Consider the following 15,076-nt stretch of genomic DNA (forward strand, 5'->3'; position numbering starts at 1 on the left):
AAGTCCTCTCACGTTCTCTTAGTAGTGGTGAATTGGGCTAAGGCCGTTTCTTGAAATGCCTTTACTTTCTTCACTTCTCTGCAATGCCATTTTTTCTTATCAATTAAATAAACATTTGTGTGTTGGCTCAGTTCTTTGCTCTCTTTGCTAGCTCACTGGTCAGATTTCCTTATTGCTAATTTCTGTAGCTTTGAGACAAGCATTGTTTTCCACTAGAGTTGGTCCTTTATCTTCGCATATACGTTTTAGGATTCAGTTTGCTTAGTTTCACACAGACACACACTTACACATGCACACACATACCCTTGTGGGATTTTGACTGGGATGACACAAAATGTACAGACTAATATAGGTAAAAATTCAAAGTGAAAATTACTGACTACTCAAGTTTATAACATGCGCCCATTTATGTAGGTCCTCTTCAATTCTTCTTTTTAATGTCATTTAATTTTTAAGTGAAAATTGTATATATTTAAGGTATAAAGCATGATAATTTTTAAAAGTTTTAAAAATTGAAGTATAGTTGATTTACATTATTGTGTTAATTTTGGGGTAGAGCAAAGTAATTCAGTTATACACATATGTTTTCTGATTATTTTCCATTATAGGTTATTGCAAGATATTGAATGTAGTTTCCTGTGCTATCCAGTAAATCCTTGTTGCTTATCTATTTTATATATAGTTGTGTGTACCTTTTTTCTTTCCTTTTTTTTTAGTATAGATGTGTTTTTATTTGAAACTTAGACTAATTATAAGTCTTCCATTTGTATCAGGTAGAATACTCCAGGAGAAATCATTTTTTTAACATCTTTATTGGAGTATAATTGCTTTACAATGGTGTGTTAGTTTCTGCTTTATAACAAAGTGAATCAGTTATACATATACATATGTTCCCATATCTCTTCCCTTTTGCATCTCCCTCCTTCCCACCCTCCCTATCCCACCCCTCTAGGTGGTCACAAAGCACCCAGCTGTTCTCCCAGTGCTATGCAGCTGTTTCCCACTAACTATCTATTTTACGTTTGGTAGTGTATATATGTCCATGACACTCTCTCACTTTGTCACAGCTTACCCTTCCCCCTCCCCATATCCTCAAGTCCATTCTCTAGTAGGTTTGTGTCTTTATTCCTGTCTTACTCTTAGGTTCTTCATGACATTTTTTTTTCTTGGATTCCATATATATGTGTTAGCATATGGTATTTGTCTTTCTCTTTCTGACTTACTTCACTCTGTATGACAGACTCTAGGTCCATCCACCTCACTACAAATAACTCAATTTCGTTTCTTTTTATGGCTGAGTAATAGTCCATGGTATATATGTGCCACATCTTCTTTATCCATTCATCCGATGATGGACACTTAGGTTGCTTCCATCTCATGGCTATTGTAAATAGAGCTGCAATGAACATTTTGGTACATGGCTCTTTTTGAATTATGGTTTTCTCAGTGTATATGCCCAGTAGTGGGATTGCTGGGTCATATGGTAGTTCCATTTGTAGTTTTTTAAGGAACCTCCATACTGTTCTCTATAGTGGCTGTGCCAATTCACATTCCCACCAGCAATGCAAGAGTGTTCCCTTTTCTCTACACCCACTCCAGCATTTATTGTTTCTAAATTTTTTGATGATGGCCATTCTGACCGGTGTGAGATGATATCTCATTGTAGTTTTGATTTGCATTTCTCTAATGATTAATGATGTTGAGCATTCTTTCATGTGTTTGTTGGCAATCTGTATATCTTCTGTGGAGAAATGTCTATTTAGGTCTTCTGCCCATTTTTGGATTGGGTTGTTTGTTTTTTTGTTATTGAGCTGTATGAGCTGCTTGTAAATTTTGGAGATTAATCCTTTGTCAGTTGCTTCATTTGCAAATATTTTCTCCCATTCTGAGGGTTGTCTTTTCGTCTTGTTTATGGTTTCCTTTGTTGTGCAAAAGCTTTTAAGTTTCATTAGGTCCCATTTGTTTATTTTTGTTTTTATTTCCATTTCTCTAGGAGGTGGGTCAAAAAGGATCTTGCTGTGATTTATGTCATAGAGTGTTCTGCCTATGTTTTCCTCTAAGAGTTTGATAGTTTCTGGCCTTACATTTAGGTCTTTAATCCATTTTGAGCTTATTTTTGTGTATGGTGTTAGGGAGTGTTCTAATCTCATACTTTTACATGTAGCTGTCCAGTTTTCTCAGCACCACTTAATGAAGAGGCTGTCTTTTCTCCACTGTATATTCTTGCCTCCTTTATCAAAGATAAGGTGACCATAGGTGCGTGGGTTTATCTCTGGGCTTTCTATCGAAATTGAGTTATTTGTAGTGAGGTGGATGGACCTCGAGTCTCTCATACAGAGTGAAGTAAGTCAGAAAGAGAAAGACAAATACCGTATGCTAACACATATATATGGAATCTAAGAAAAAAAAATGTCATGAAGAACCTAGGGGTAAGACGGGAATAAAGACACAGACCTACTAGAGAATGGACTTGAGGATATGGGGAGGGGGAAGGGTAAGCTGTGACAAAGTGAGAGAGTGACATGGACATATATACACTACCAAACGTAAAATAGATAGCTAGTGGGAAGCAGCCGGAACATATGTATATGTATAACTGATTCACTTTGTTATAAAGCAGAAACTAACACACCATTGTAAAGCAATTATACTCCAATAAAGACGTTAAAAAAAAAGAACTGTCAAACTGTTTTCAAAGTGTTCAGTACCCTACTTCACAAATATATGTATGTCAGGGTAAGGAGGGCAATTATAAATGGCAATTTATAGATGAGATGATGCAAATGAGCAATGAATCTAATAAGTCGCCTTGATATTCAGGAAAAATGCTAGTTACAATGTTTTACCATCACTGTACCAGATCAGGAAAAATTCAAATGACTGTTAACACCTAGAACTGAAGTGGTTTTAAAAAAGTGGGTACTCTCTCTCATACATTGCTGGTGGTGGCATAAATTGTTAAAACCTTCTTGGAGAACAGCCTGGTATCACCTATTAAAAATTTGAATTGTGGGGATTTCCCTGGTGGCGCAATGGGTAAGAATCCGCCTGCCAATGCAGGGGACACTGGTTCGATCCCTGGTCCGGGAATATCCCACATGCTGCAGAGCAACTAAGCTAAACAACTACTGAGCCCGTGTGCCACAACCACTGAAGGCTGCGTGCTCTAGGTCCTGTGTGCTCCAACTGCTGAGCCTGCATGCTGCAGCTACTGACGCCCGCGTGCCTAGAGCCCGTGCTCCGAAACAAGAGAAGCCACCATGATGAGAAGCCCACGCACCACAATGAAGAGTAGCCCCCACTTGCCGCAACTAGAGAAAGCCTGCACGCAGCAACAAAGACCCAGCACAGCCAAAATAAACAAACAAACAAATAAACAAACAAACAAATAAAAATTGAATTGTTCTGGCTACAATCTGACCCAGAATCGCCACATTTGCAGATATCTCACAGGAATATTAAAGCACTGATCTGTAAAAATACATGTACAAGGATATTTATTGTAGCATTGTTTTAAGTGGTCCAAACTGGAAAGAATGTGAATATTCACCAATAACATAATGACTGAATAGGTTATGTTGCCCCCATATTGTGAAACCTTATGAAGCAAGTTTTAAAAATTAGTTGTATCTCTGTATATTGACATGGAGGCCTGATATAGTTATAAATAAAAATGTAAAAATTTAGAGTAAAATTCTAAATAAAATTCTAAATTAAAAAATGTAAAGACAAAAATTCTAGACCTAGCTACAGGTGTTTGCATATGAGGATGCACACCCCAAAATTCAAGGAATTGAATTTTTTTCCCAAACTTCAGCAATCATGAAAGTTATTAACTGAAATTGGTATAATGTTTCTGGAGTGCAATTTGTCAATATGCATTAAAATCTGAATGTTCATGGCCTTTGACAATGTATCATTTTAAGGATTTTTTGCCAAGAAAATAACTTAGGAATGCTTGCAACAATGTAATCGTGAGAATATTCACAGCATTTTGTGCTTCTTTTTCTTTTTCTCTCTTTTTTTTAAAAAAAAATTTTTGGCCATGCCACACGGCACGTGGGATCTTAGTTCCCTGATGGAACCCGTGCCCCCTGCAGTGGAAGTGCAGAGTCTTAACCACTGGACCGCCAGGGAAGTCCCAGCATTTTGTGCCTCGAATGGAGAGCTGTTGGGAGAAGCCTCTATTCAACAATAGAGGGGTCGTTAAACTGAGGCACAGCTACACATGGAATCCTACAATGCCATGAAAAACAAATTTTGTAAGTATATTTACTTCCATGAAAGATGTCAATTATATATCGTGATGTGGAAAATTCAGGTTAGAAAACAGCATGGACAGTGTAATTACGTTTTGATTTTGTAATGCAATGAGTGTATGTATGTATATTGGAAAGAATTTGAAAATCAACACTGAAATGCTAATGGCGATTGCCAGTGTGTGGCAGACCTTGGGAAGGCTTTGCTTTCATTTTCACTTCATTGTATTTTGTCAAAAAATTTGTGTGTGTGTGGCAAGCATGTATTGCTTTTATAATAAGATTACTTTTCAATATTAAAAAATTACTGTAATCTCTGTCTTCTGCCCAAGAGATAGAGCCGAACCTGATCCCCATTCAGCTTCTTTCTGCCCCACAGATGACAGCGGTGCCCAGCAACATTGGGAATTGTTGGGTTTATGGTTTTCTTCATTCTGCTCCTTTCCCTGTTCTAGGATGCATCTCCCTCATGGAATTGTAGCTGCAGTAGAATCTGATATTTTCTTGACTCCATTATCACCTAAAGAGGTGTCCTTTTGGTCACATACCCCACTGGGGGAGAAACGCTACCCCACGCTCTGCCCTTATGACTTGAGTGAGCCGGCCACAGCGGCTCTTGGGTCTAGGGGAAGGCATGTAACACCTGCTGGCCAACTAGAGCATTGCAATCTCCCCCTGCCCCACCCCCCCACCCCCACCCCCAGGCCAACAACCACAATTATTGGTTCTGGGCTTGGGAAGGATGGCAGCCTGGGAATGAGAAGAACCATGGGCAAAGAGCACAGACTCAAAGTGCTCCCACACCTGGCCAGGTGGAGCTTTCAAAAGAGGAGTATTTCTGAGGAAAGAGGAAACATGAAAATTTTTGGTGGCACAAATTTTTCCAAACAATTGGAACCAAGCTCTTCCATTTCCCAGATCATATTTGGCATCCTGCTTTTGTCATTTAGCAATGTATCTGTGAGACTTGCACATAGAGAATTTTTATGATCATTTTAAAGGGCGTTCTGCTAACCATGGTCGGAATTCAGGTGGAAAAGGCCAGTCTTGAACTTTGCTTGCCACCATGCCAAAGAGAAAAGAGAGATCTGGAGGGTCTCACACCAGGAATTAAATGATTTGGTCTAGAAGTGACATAATTACTCACTGGCCAGTACCACTCACATGATCCCACCCATGCATAAAGAGCCTGGAAGGTAGAGAGCTGGAAACATCAGTGAAGATGAAGATAAAATGGTAATAGCTGTGTCAAAGTGAATGTGAATTTAAAATTTGATAAATATTGGCCAATTGTTTTCCGAAAACACTGCCTCAATCTGCATTTCCACAGTAGTCTTAGAGGGTACATTGCCCCACATCCAACCAACACTGGGTTCTCTCAAACGATTTTTCTTTTTAAATTTGCTCTGAGCAAATTAAAAGATGCTCCACTACCAGGGGGGAGCATCTTATTACTCTGAGTTTCATTTCTTAAGTTGTGGTGGAGATTGAATATTATTCCATAGTTTATTGGCCATTTCTATTGCCTTTTTTTGGATGAACTATTGGGTTATTTGTCTTTGTGCAAATAGTTTGGAATGGGTATCATTGTAGGTCAACTTTTGCCCATATCTTTTACTTTCTTCTCCAGGATAAATTCCCAAAGTTGAATGGATGAATGCAAGGCCATTCAGATTCTCAAGGCTTTTTGTATTTATTAGCAAACTGCCCTTCTAAAACGTACCAACATATACTCTCACAAACCACACTAGAACATGTTCATTTCCCTTGAGGCATTGTCAACACGATTTTTTTTTCTTCTTTTTGGCCGCACCACGCTGCATGTGGGATCTTAGTTCCCCGACAAGGGACGGAACCTGTGCCCCCTTCAGCGGAAGCACGGAGTCTTAACCACTGAACCGCCAGGGAAGTTCCCCAACACGAATTTTTATTACTTAAAATAAAAATGAAAAATATGCTAGTATGGTAGTAAGTCATTCTATAGAAGGTCTTTTTTTGAATTTCTGTTTTCTCTTATAAAATGCATATTTATTCTATTATAAAAGTACTACAGGTTTGTTGCAAAATATTCAAATGTATAAAATAGAAAATATGAGTCCCCTGTGGTCTCAGGCCTAAAAACATAGCTAATAACTCTTTGATATATATCTTTTCAGATTCCTTTCTAGGTTTTTAGTTATTAACAAATAACTACTGCAATTAGTCTATTATTATTGTTTTACAAATCTTTGACATACTCTTATACTGCTTCTTTCATTTTTAACTAAACAACATACAGTCTCCCCATGGCAGTATCTGCAAGTCTGGTTTAATCTCTTTAACGAATGCCTGTTATTTCACACTATGTATATAATGTAACATATTTAAATAATTTCACATTCGTGGACATTTGAGTTATTTACAAAAATTTCCAATAAAATAATGTTTATTCCAAATTTCACAGTGTTGAAATAAAAATTCTTGTCCTTAAATTTTGTATTATACTTTCTTTTACAGTGGGCAAGGAGTAAATTTCCATTTCTTGGATTACTAGAGGGCATGCACATCTTTTTTGTAGGTTGTCAGCCACTTACATGTTTCCTTCAATAGCCTTCATGTTCATGACCATTTTCCTTTTGGTTTTTCTCTCGGTGGAGGTCTTCATATTTTTCTCCTTTATTTAAAGAAGTCTTTATACGTTATGTTGCAAATATTTTCCTCCGGATTTCCATTTGCTTTTGAAAGCTGTGCACGTGTTTTGGCCAAGAAAGTGTTAAAATCAGGAGCAGGAAATGTCAGTTCTCGCTGAAGAGACTCAGCGCTGGGGGAGGGTTTTCCCGCAGCGCTGCGTGGACCTCCTTGTTCTGCAGGCAGTAGACTAGATCAGGCAGCACGTGGGCGTGGCCACCGTGTAGATGACGGACAGCAACTTGTTGAGGTCAGTGGGTTCGACACGGCTGGGGCGGGAATACGTGGAGAGAACCACTGAGCAGAAGATGTCCACCACAATCAGGTGGGAGGCGCAGGTGGAGGGGTTTGCTGCCCGCAGCAGCCGAAGGCATTTGGAGCACAGCCCTCCTGATGGCCGCATATGAGGCCAGAGCAACTAGCAGGGTCCTGCAGATGACGATGGCAGAGATGAAGTCGACCAGCTCCGTCAGGGTCACGTGGGTGCAGGACAGGTTGAGCAGAGGGGAGACATCACAGAAGAATTGGTTGAGGACATTGGGGCCATAGGAGGACAGGCTGGCGATGCATGATATCTTGACCACCGAGACCAACAGCCCACAAAGCCATGAAGACAAAGCTAAACCCAGGCAGATCTGGGGCCTCATGAGCAGCAGGTAGTGTAATGGGCGGCAGATGGCCACATAGTGGTCATAGGCCATGGAGGCCAGGAGGGTGCACTTGGTGCCAATGAGAGATATGAATAAAAAAAAGCTGAATTATGCAGGCTGTGAAGGGTACATGGCATGCACTGGATCTCGGCCCCACGAGCAAACTGGGCATGGTCACTGACATGTAGCACATCTCCAGGCAGCTCAGTTTGCCCAGAAAGAAGTACACGGGCTTTCAGAGCTCACCATGACTGCAGACAAGGAAAATGATGAGCGTGTTCTCCAGGAGGGTCAGCAGGTAGAGTCAGGAAGATGGCAAACAGCACAATCCTTATGCCTTGCCTGGCAGATAAACCCAGTAGGATAAACTTTTGCACTCTGGACATATTGCCCAAGTCCAGAGACCTCTCCATCTATGTAAGAAAGAAACAGGTTCGTAGAGACCATGATCCATGCAGAAATAAACTGATCAAAGGGGGAGAGCATATACACTTAGGGCCCCTAGAGCCAACGCTACTTTGCTGTAGGTTGACTCTTGTTCTGAGCGCCAGCAATGAGCAATTGGGAAATTGCAAAACCGGAAACGGAAAATTTAACACTACTTACTACATCTCTGATCACTGACAAGATACTCAACCTTTGTGAGCCTCCATTATCTTATCTGTAAAATGGAGGTGAAATCTATCCCCAGGAGGTCCTTAGTCCTTATGGATATTAAACATGGCAACAGATGAGAAAGTGCTTTGTAAAGAGAGTCATGATTATTCCTTTACTTTTTTAAAAAAAAATTATTTATTTTTGGCTGTGTTGGATCTTCATTGCAGTGCATGTGCTTCTCTTTGCGGTGGTTTCTCTTTGCGGTGGCTTCTCTTGTTGTGGAGCACCGGCTGTAGGCACGTGGGCTTCAGTAGTTGTGGCTCACAGGCTCTAGAGCACAGGCTCAGTAGTTGTGGCGCACTGGGTTCATTGCTCCGTAGCTTGTGGGATCTTCCTGGACCAGGGCTCAAACCCGTCCCCTGCATTGGCAGGCTGATTCTTAACCACTGCGCCACCAGGGAAGCCCCATGCACTGCTTTTTGAGCCTTCCCTGCCATTCGCGAGCTTTTCCGAAGACACAACATGACCAATCTCAAGGCAGTGCCTGTTTTCTTCCTCCGGGTTTCTCAGCGGTCCGTGAGATACAGCTGCTCAGCGCTGCTGCCTTCCTTCTGGTTTACCTGGCTGCGTTTCTGGGGAACATCTCCATCGTGGCCGCCGTGACGCTGGACGCCCGCCTGCACACGCCCATGTACTTCTTCCTCAAACACCTCTCCTTGGTGGATATCTGCTCCGTGTCCACCACCCTGCCCCGGGCCCTGGTGGCCACCCTGCTGGGCTCGGGGCAGATTTCCCTCCATGCGTGCACGTCCCAACTCTGCCTTTGTCTGCCTGAAGTCCGCAGTGTTTTCTCATCACCTCCATGGCTTATGACCATTGTCTGGCCACCTACAGGCCCCTGGTGTACGGGGCAGCCATGAGGCCCCGGACATGCGTCTCCGTGGTGGCGGCCTGGGGCAGCGGGCTCCTCTTCTCTGCCTTCCCCTAACCAACACCTTCTCCCTGCTCTTCTGCAGTCCCAACATGATTGACCACTTCTGTGACATCCCGCTACTCATGCGCCTAGCCTGTGCCAACACAGGTGTCCACAACACTGCAAGATTTGCAGCCAGCGGTTGCATCATCATCAGCTGCTTCAGCCTCACTGTCCTGTCCTATGTGCACATCTTGGCCACAGTGGTTCAGATCCGCTCAGCAGCCAGCCGCTGGAAGGCCTTCTCCACATGTTCCTCCCACCTGGCCACCGTCCTCCTGTTTTACGGCACTGGCAGCTCTGCCTACATGCAGCCCACTGCGCGATATTCCCCACAGCAAGGGCGTCTGGCTGCCGTCTTCTACTGCATCCTCATGCCCACCCTAAATCCGCTTATCTACAGCCTGAGGAACAAGGACATGAAGGGATCCCTGTGGAAGCTGTATCTTCAGGTGCCACCTTAGGACATGGAGTGACCCAGAAATCCAGCCTCACAAGATTTTCCTTGTGGTCATAGTGGAGGTGTTAATGTCTCCAGAGACCACCAGGAACACACTGGGTGGCCCAAAAAGTTGACAACGTTGATGATGATTCATGCAGGAAGCCACAATAGGCAGCTGGATAAAATGGAGACGTGTCCAAGGTGCATTTAATTTAGGCAAATGGTACTGTACATACACAGGCGAAGGTAGAAAGAGGAAAAGAATAATTTAAAATACAGTTGACTTTCGGTATTCACGGGCTCCACATTTGCGGATTCAACCAACTGTGGATCGTGTACTCTGTTTACAATCCCTGGTTGGTCGAACCCATGAATGCAGAACCTGTGGGTATGGAGGGCAGACTATGGGACTTGAGCGTCCATTCTGGTATCCTGGTGGGTCCTGGAACTAATCCCCTGTGGGTTCTGAACGACAACTGTGGTGAGGGGTCATTTCATCCCAAAGCCCACCAGTGACCCTGTATCCTGGAGTGTGAGTCCACTAGGGGACTTTCTGCCCAGCTCATCCATTTCCATGGACCTCCCACAAGTGATCACACCTTGGCCTGCTCAAAATGATTCTAATGTACACATTTTCCATCTAATATTTGTCTGAAATGCAAGTCAGTGAGTTCATCAGAAGTAACTATTCCGGAAGAAAAATAGTCCATATTGTACTTGCAGAGACATGGTCTTCATGTGGCTCCCTCCTAAGAGAACATCAGGGATACTTTTTTCTTTCTCTAATGTTTACCTGATAGCACTGTATTGGTTGGGTTTTGGGTTCAGCTGCTTTAACAGACCAAACAACAGTGGCTTAAATAATACAGAAGGGTTTTTTTTTTTTCTCTTTCCTGTAAACATGGGTGTCTCTACACCACAAAGTCATCCTGAGACCAGGTTCCTCCCGTCTCATTGCTGTACCATCCCATACAGTCTCCTTATCCACGTGGTAGAAGGCTCACTAGCAACTCATTCACAGTCCAGCTGCAGGAAGGAAGACAGAGGAAGTAGAGGGCAAAGAGAGTGCTTTTCAGATGTGACCTGGAAGTTGTACCCATCACTTCTGCTGACATCCCATTGGCCAGTGCTTAGTCACATGGCCATTCTGACCTGCAAGGGATGCTGGGAAATGTTGTCTCCAGCTGGGTTGCCATGTGCTCAGATAAAGCTCCAGAAAAAAATGGAGAGAACAATATTTACTATTTTTTAACCACTCCTCCACATCTGATCTCTTGATGAGCCACTATTTTTTAAAATAAATTTATTTATTTTATTTTTGGCTGCATTGGGTCTTCGTTGCAGCAAGTGGGGGCTGCTCTTCATTGCAGTGTGCAGGCTTCTCATTGCGGTGGCCTCTCGTTGTGGAGCATGGGCTCTAGGTGAACAGGCTTCAGTAGCTGTGGCACGTAGGCTCAGTAGTTGTGGCTCGCAGGCTCTAGAGTGCAGGCTCAGTCATTGTGGCACACGGGCTTAGTTGCTCCGCGGCATGTGGGATCTTCCCGGACCAGGGCTCGAACCCTGTCCCCTGCATTGGCAGGTGGATTCTTAACCACTGCACCACCAAGGAAGTCCCCAAGCCACTATTTTTTATTCTACCTATTGTCATGCTTCCAATTCTTCCTTTTTTTCCAGGCCACCTGTACTAGTCACTTTTATACATTATCTCTATCACTCTTTATAAAATTCTGTTCATTCTACATGTGGAAGATGAAATTCAGATAGGATAGGCAATCTACCCAAAGTTCAGAGGGTCGAGAAAGGATCCAATATTTTTGCTCCAGAACCATTTGGGGTTCTACTTTTGGGGGTGGGTTCTGCTTTTTAATGATAGAGATTGGATTGTATTTCTCTAGGACTTTAAAATGTCTTACCTTGTTGAGACATTTCTTTGGGAGTTTTTAGGATAGGGTTGCAGTGCTACCAACATATCCTTGAGGGTTGAAGAGCTCTCCTTTACTTGAGAACATCAACCTCTTGATCAAATGCATAATCCCTGGGAGAGACATAAATTGGCATGTGACCAGTCAGCCAGATCAGGCAAGTCTTTGGTGATTCCTGGGGTTGGCAGGCACATGCCAATGAGTCCCATCCTGGTATAACCCCTTCCCCTTGTGTGGGAGGAAACTGATTTAACTTTAGCAAATAGAATACAGCAAAGGTGACGGGTGTCATTCCCACGATTACCTGAGATATACTGAGGCAGAAAACATCAAGGTGCTTGGTGTAACCCCCAGACCCCTGAGTGGCCAACTCCCTATCAGCTCCAAGGTCACCTCATCCGAACGACCTTCTGTGGCCCTGCCATCCAAAGCAGATCCCCTCCAGGTGACTCACCATGCCTGCATCCTGTTTTGTTACCTCCATTGCATTTATCATCCTTCTGAAATTACCTAAGTTATTCAGTTTGTTTGTTCTGCCCCGAATCCCCATCCCCTTCCTTCAGATATAACCCCCATGAGGGCAGTGCTCTGGTCTCCTCAGTACTGTATCCCCTGGGTGTTGTAGTGTCTGGCACACACTAGGTATTCAATGTGTATTTTTCTGAACGAATATGAAGCAGAACAGCAAAAATCAGAGCTTCTCTGGTGTGAGCTGGGGTCCGGGGGCTGGGATTCCTGAGCCTTGGTGGTTTCCTATGTCCATGGTAATTTCTGCAACACCTGCCTGGAATCTTTGGGCTCCACAAACCCAGTTCAGGCACCCTTTCCTGAATCAGATTAATACCTGCTAGTGAATCTAAACCACCATTCATTGAAAGATGCTCCATTATTTTATGTTCCACTAAGGAAGAAAAAGATACTGCCAATCAAACCATGACACCTCATCAATAGAACACATCCTGATCTCCTATGTTAAAACGTGCTGTTCAGCCTTCAGATCACGGTTCAAGCATTACTTCCTTATCACCCCCTGCTGGCCAACTTAGGCCATTTTCCTATACTCTCATCACTCTCATTTCTTCAAAATATGCATTGCAATTTTAATTATTGTGTAATCATTTGTTTAAAATTTGTCCCCGACACTAGAATGAAAGCTGCATGAAGATAGACATTACTTTGGTTTACTGTGGTGCTGATAAATCAACTCTCTGGAAAAAAAAAATAGCATTTGCCAATTTCCATGGTGTAAACAATCTTACCACAGCTAATGCCAAGCTACTGATAGCTTAATGACTGATTGGCAACATTCTTGTTTAACAATTAGCTCTTGTGAGCTGGTACTAGCGTGCTCCAGCACACAGTTGACCCAGACCAGACTCTCTCTGTACATAATAGAAGCTCAGTAAACAATTGGTTAGTGAATGGGTAGACAGTCATTGAATCACATTGAATGGACATGTAGCAAGTACTTCAGACTTCACACATCTACACAGAGCTCTTCATTTATCCTCCACACCCGCATCTTCCCCAGTTTTCACCCCACTTAGTGGCATTGTCACCCATGAATCAGGACAGAATCCTAGAAGGCATACCGTATGGTCAGGCCACTCAAGGTGGCTGTTTTCTTGCTCTCTCTACATCCCTGCTGGACCAGTGCCTGCATCACCTACACTCACACACATGACTGACTTTCCTACACTTGCCCCAAGCCCCAGCTGATGATTGTTCTTATCAAAGGGGCCGTGAGGGGCGTGCTCCTCTGCTGGTTTCCCTGGTAACCAATGAGCCCACCTGATAATTCCCCCATAACTGGCAATCTCCCCTTCCTCGCCAGGGAGTGAAGGCGTCATATCCTGTCCGCCGTCTGCCACACACGGTGCAGTGTTGCTTCAGACGTGTAAGCGCCCCAACCCATTAAACCACTGATGTCGCTGTTGCTGACTCCGGGCTCTTTCTTCGGTCTTGAGGCCGGGCAAGTTCAGGCCTTGTAGGCCTGTGGGGTGCAGCCCAACAACTGGCAGAACCAGCCAGCAGACCGAGGAAACTCCTGTGAGCACCAAGATGTCGGGAAATACAGGATGGGAAATGGAAAGTTGTGGGGGCCGTCCACTCACATGTGGGGCCCAAAGGTTCCAGGGGTGATCCCGAATGTTGCAGGGGAAATCCCGGGGTGGCTGTCCACTAGTATGTGGGGCCCTGTGGTGGCTGTTGATAAAAGAAATGTTCACACATTGAGATACAGGGAAGTCATTCAGGCTTATACCTGAGTTAACTCGAATGTTACGCTACTTAAAATAGCCTGTTTGTGGCCTGTCATATATACGATGTACATATGCTTTAATTATTTAAAGGCACACTGACCAGAAGTAAAGAATGTCCATGTTAAAAATAAACATTAAGTGCCTCTCTTCCTTGTCCTCCTTTGATGATAAAGACTCCCTTCCCAGGTGCCAAGACCATACTGACTTGCTGTGTATGTGCTGATCTGTTTTGGTTTTTTTTTTTGAAACATTGAAGAAATATAACCCTGATTTAATGTTCTTTGTTCTGACAACATATAAAACTGTACTGAAAACTGGAGCAGCTTCTCAAGAGTAATCTGGGAAGATGGCTTTCAGGTTAGCCCTCAGTTTGGCTTATAAAAATAAAAACTCTTTTCTATAATAAATAAAATTTTTCTATTCTTTTATAGATTATTATTTTCATTAACATTGCTTTGGTATAGTCAGCAGGATATCAGAAGAACCCACCTGAGGTCACCTGGAATCTACTTTAGACCATGCTTGTAACAAGCATGGGCCCCTTGAGCCCCTCTGGCTTCACAGCACCCTTCAGGTGATTTGGTGAGTTTTTCCTGATACCTGGATCTCCTTATATTAAGTGATGGTCCACGACTTTTATTTGAGCTGTTATCTTAAGACTTGGAGTCTTAAGAGGGTGCCAGTACGTTTCCTAGGCAGAGGACCTGGGGGAAGTTCCAGGCAGGAAGGCCTGGAAGGAATTTTGCAGTGAACTGGGTTGGCTGACTTTTTAAATGTGGCTTAAAATTGGAAATTTAAATTTAGATTTGCACTTTATAGTAAACTGAAACTAAAAGAAAGCAGGAGATTGTGCTTCTAAAGCTCCCAGGTCCTGGACAGGCAGCCACCCACTGGAGCTCCGGCTGGCTTCTACAATTGGTACGGAGCCAATACTTACAGATATTTACCTAATCCTAAATTGGCCAAGATGAAAATTTTTTTGACATTCCAAAACTAATTTTGCATGCACAGTTAAACACAGCTGGCTTGATAAAACATCTTTTCAAAATTCTGACCCTCAGAAAGAAAAGTACTCCTAGAAGGCTTGAAGTTATAACTCTTATCATGTCCTTGAAATGCAAACACAGCCCACGCTGCCTGAGACTACAGCCTTGGCTCAATTCGTAGAAACTAAAACCTTAAAAAAATGGACTTTTAAAACTCAAGCAGGAAAACTATGAGATCTGTGTCTATCTGGATGTATGTATGTTTGTGTATGTTATAAATGTGATCTGTTTCTACCTACAGATGATATTATCAATATGA

At 43.0% G+C, this 15,076-nt stretch overlaps 2 pseudogenes across 2 annotated transcripts; one reads left to right on the forward strand and one right to left on the reverse strand.

The window, feature by feature from the left end:
* Positions 1-7,033: 7,033 nt before the first annotated feature.
* LOC309794838 (olfactory receptor 6Z7-like) lies at positions 7,034-7,989 on the reverse strand (annotated as a pseudogene). The gene has a single exon. The product of its transcript is annotated as an olfactory receptor 6Z7-like (transcript).
* A 706-nt stretch (positions 7,990-8,695) lies between these two features.
* Positions 8,696-9,610, forward strand: LOC309794839 (olfactory receptor 9S13-like; annotated as a pseudogene). The gene has a single exon. The product of its transcript is annotated as an olfactory receptor 9S13-like (transcript).
* The last annotated feature ends 5,466 nt before the right edge of the window (positions 9,611-15,076 follow it).

This window comes from Mesoplodon mirus (genome assembly GCF_964341445.2).
Source record: "Mesoplodon mirus genome assembly, chromosome: 19".
Classification (NCBI taxonomy): Eukaryota; Metazoa; Chordata; class Mammalia; order Artiodactyla; family Ziphiidae; genus Mesoplodon; species Mesoplodon mirus.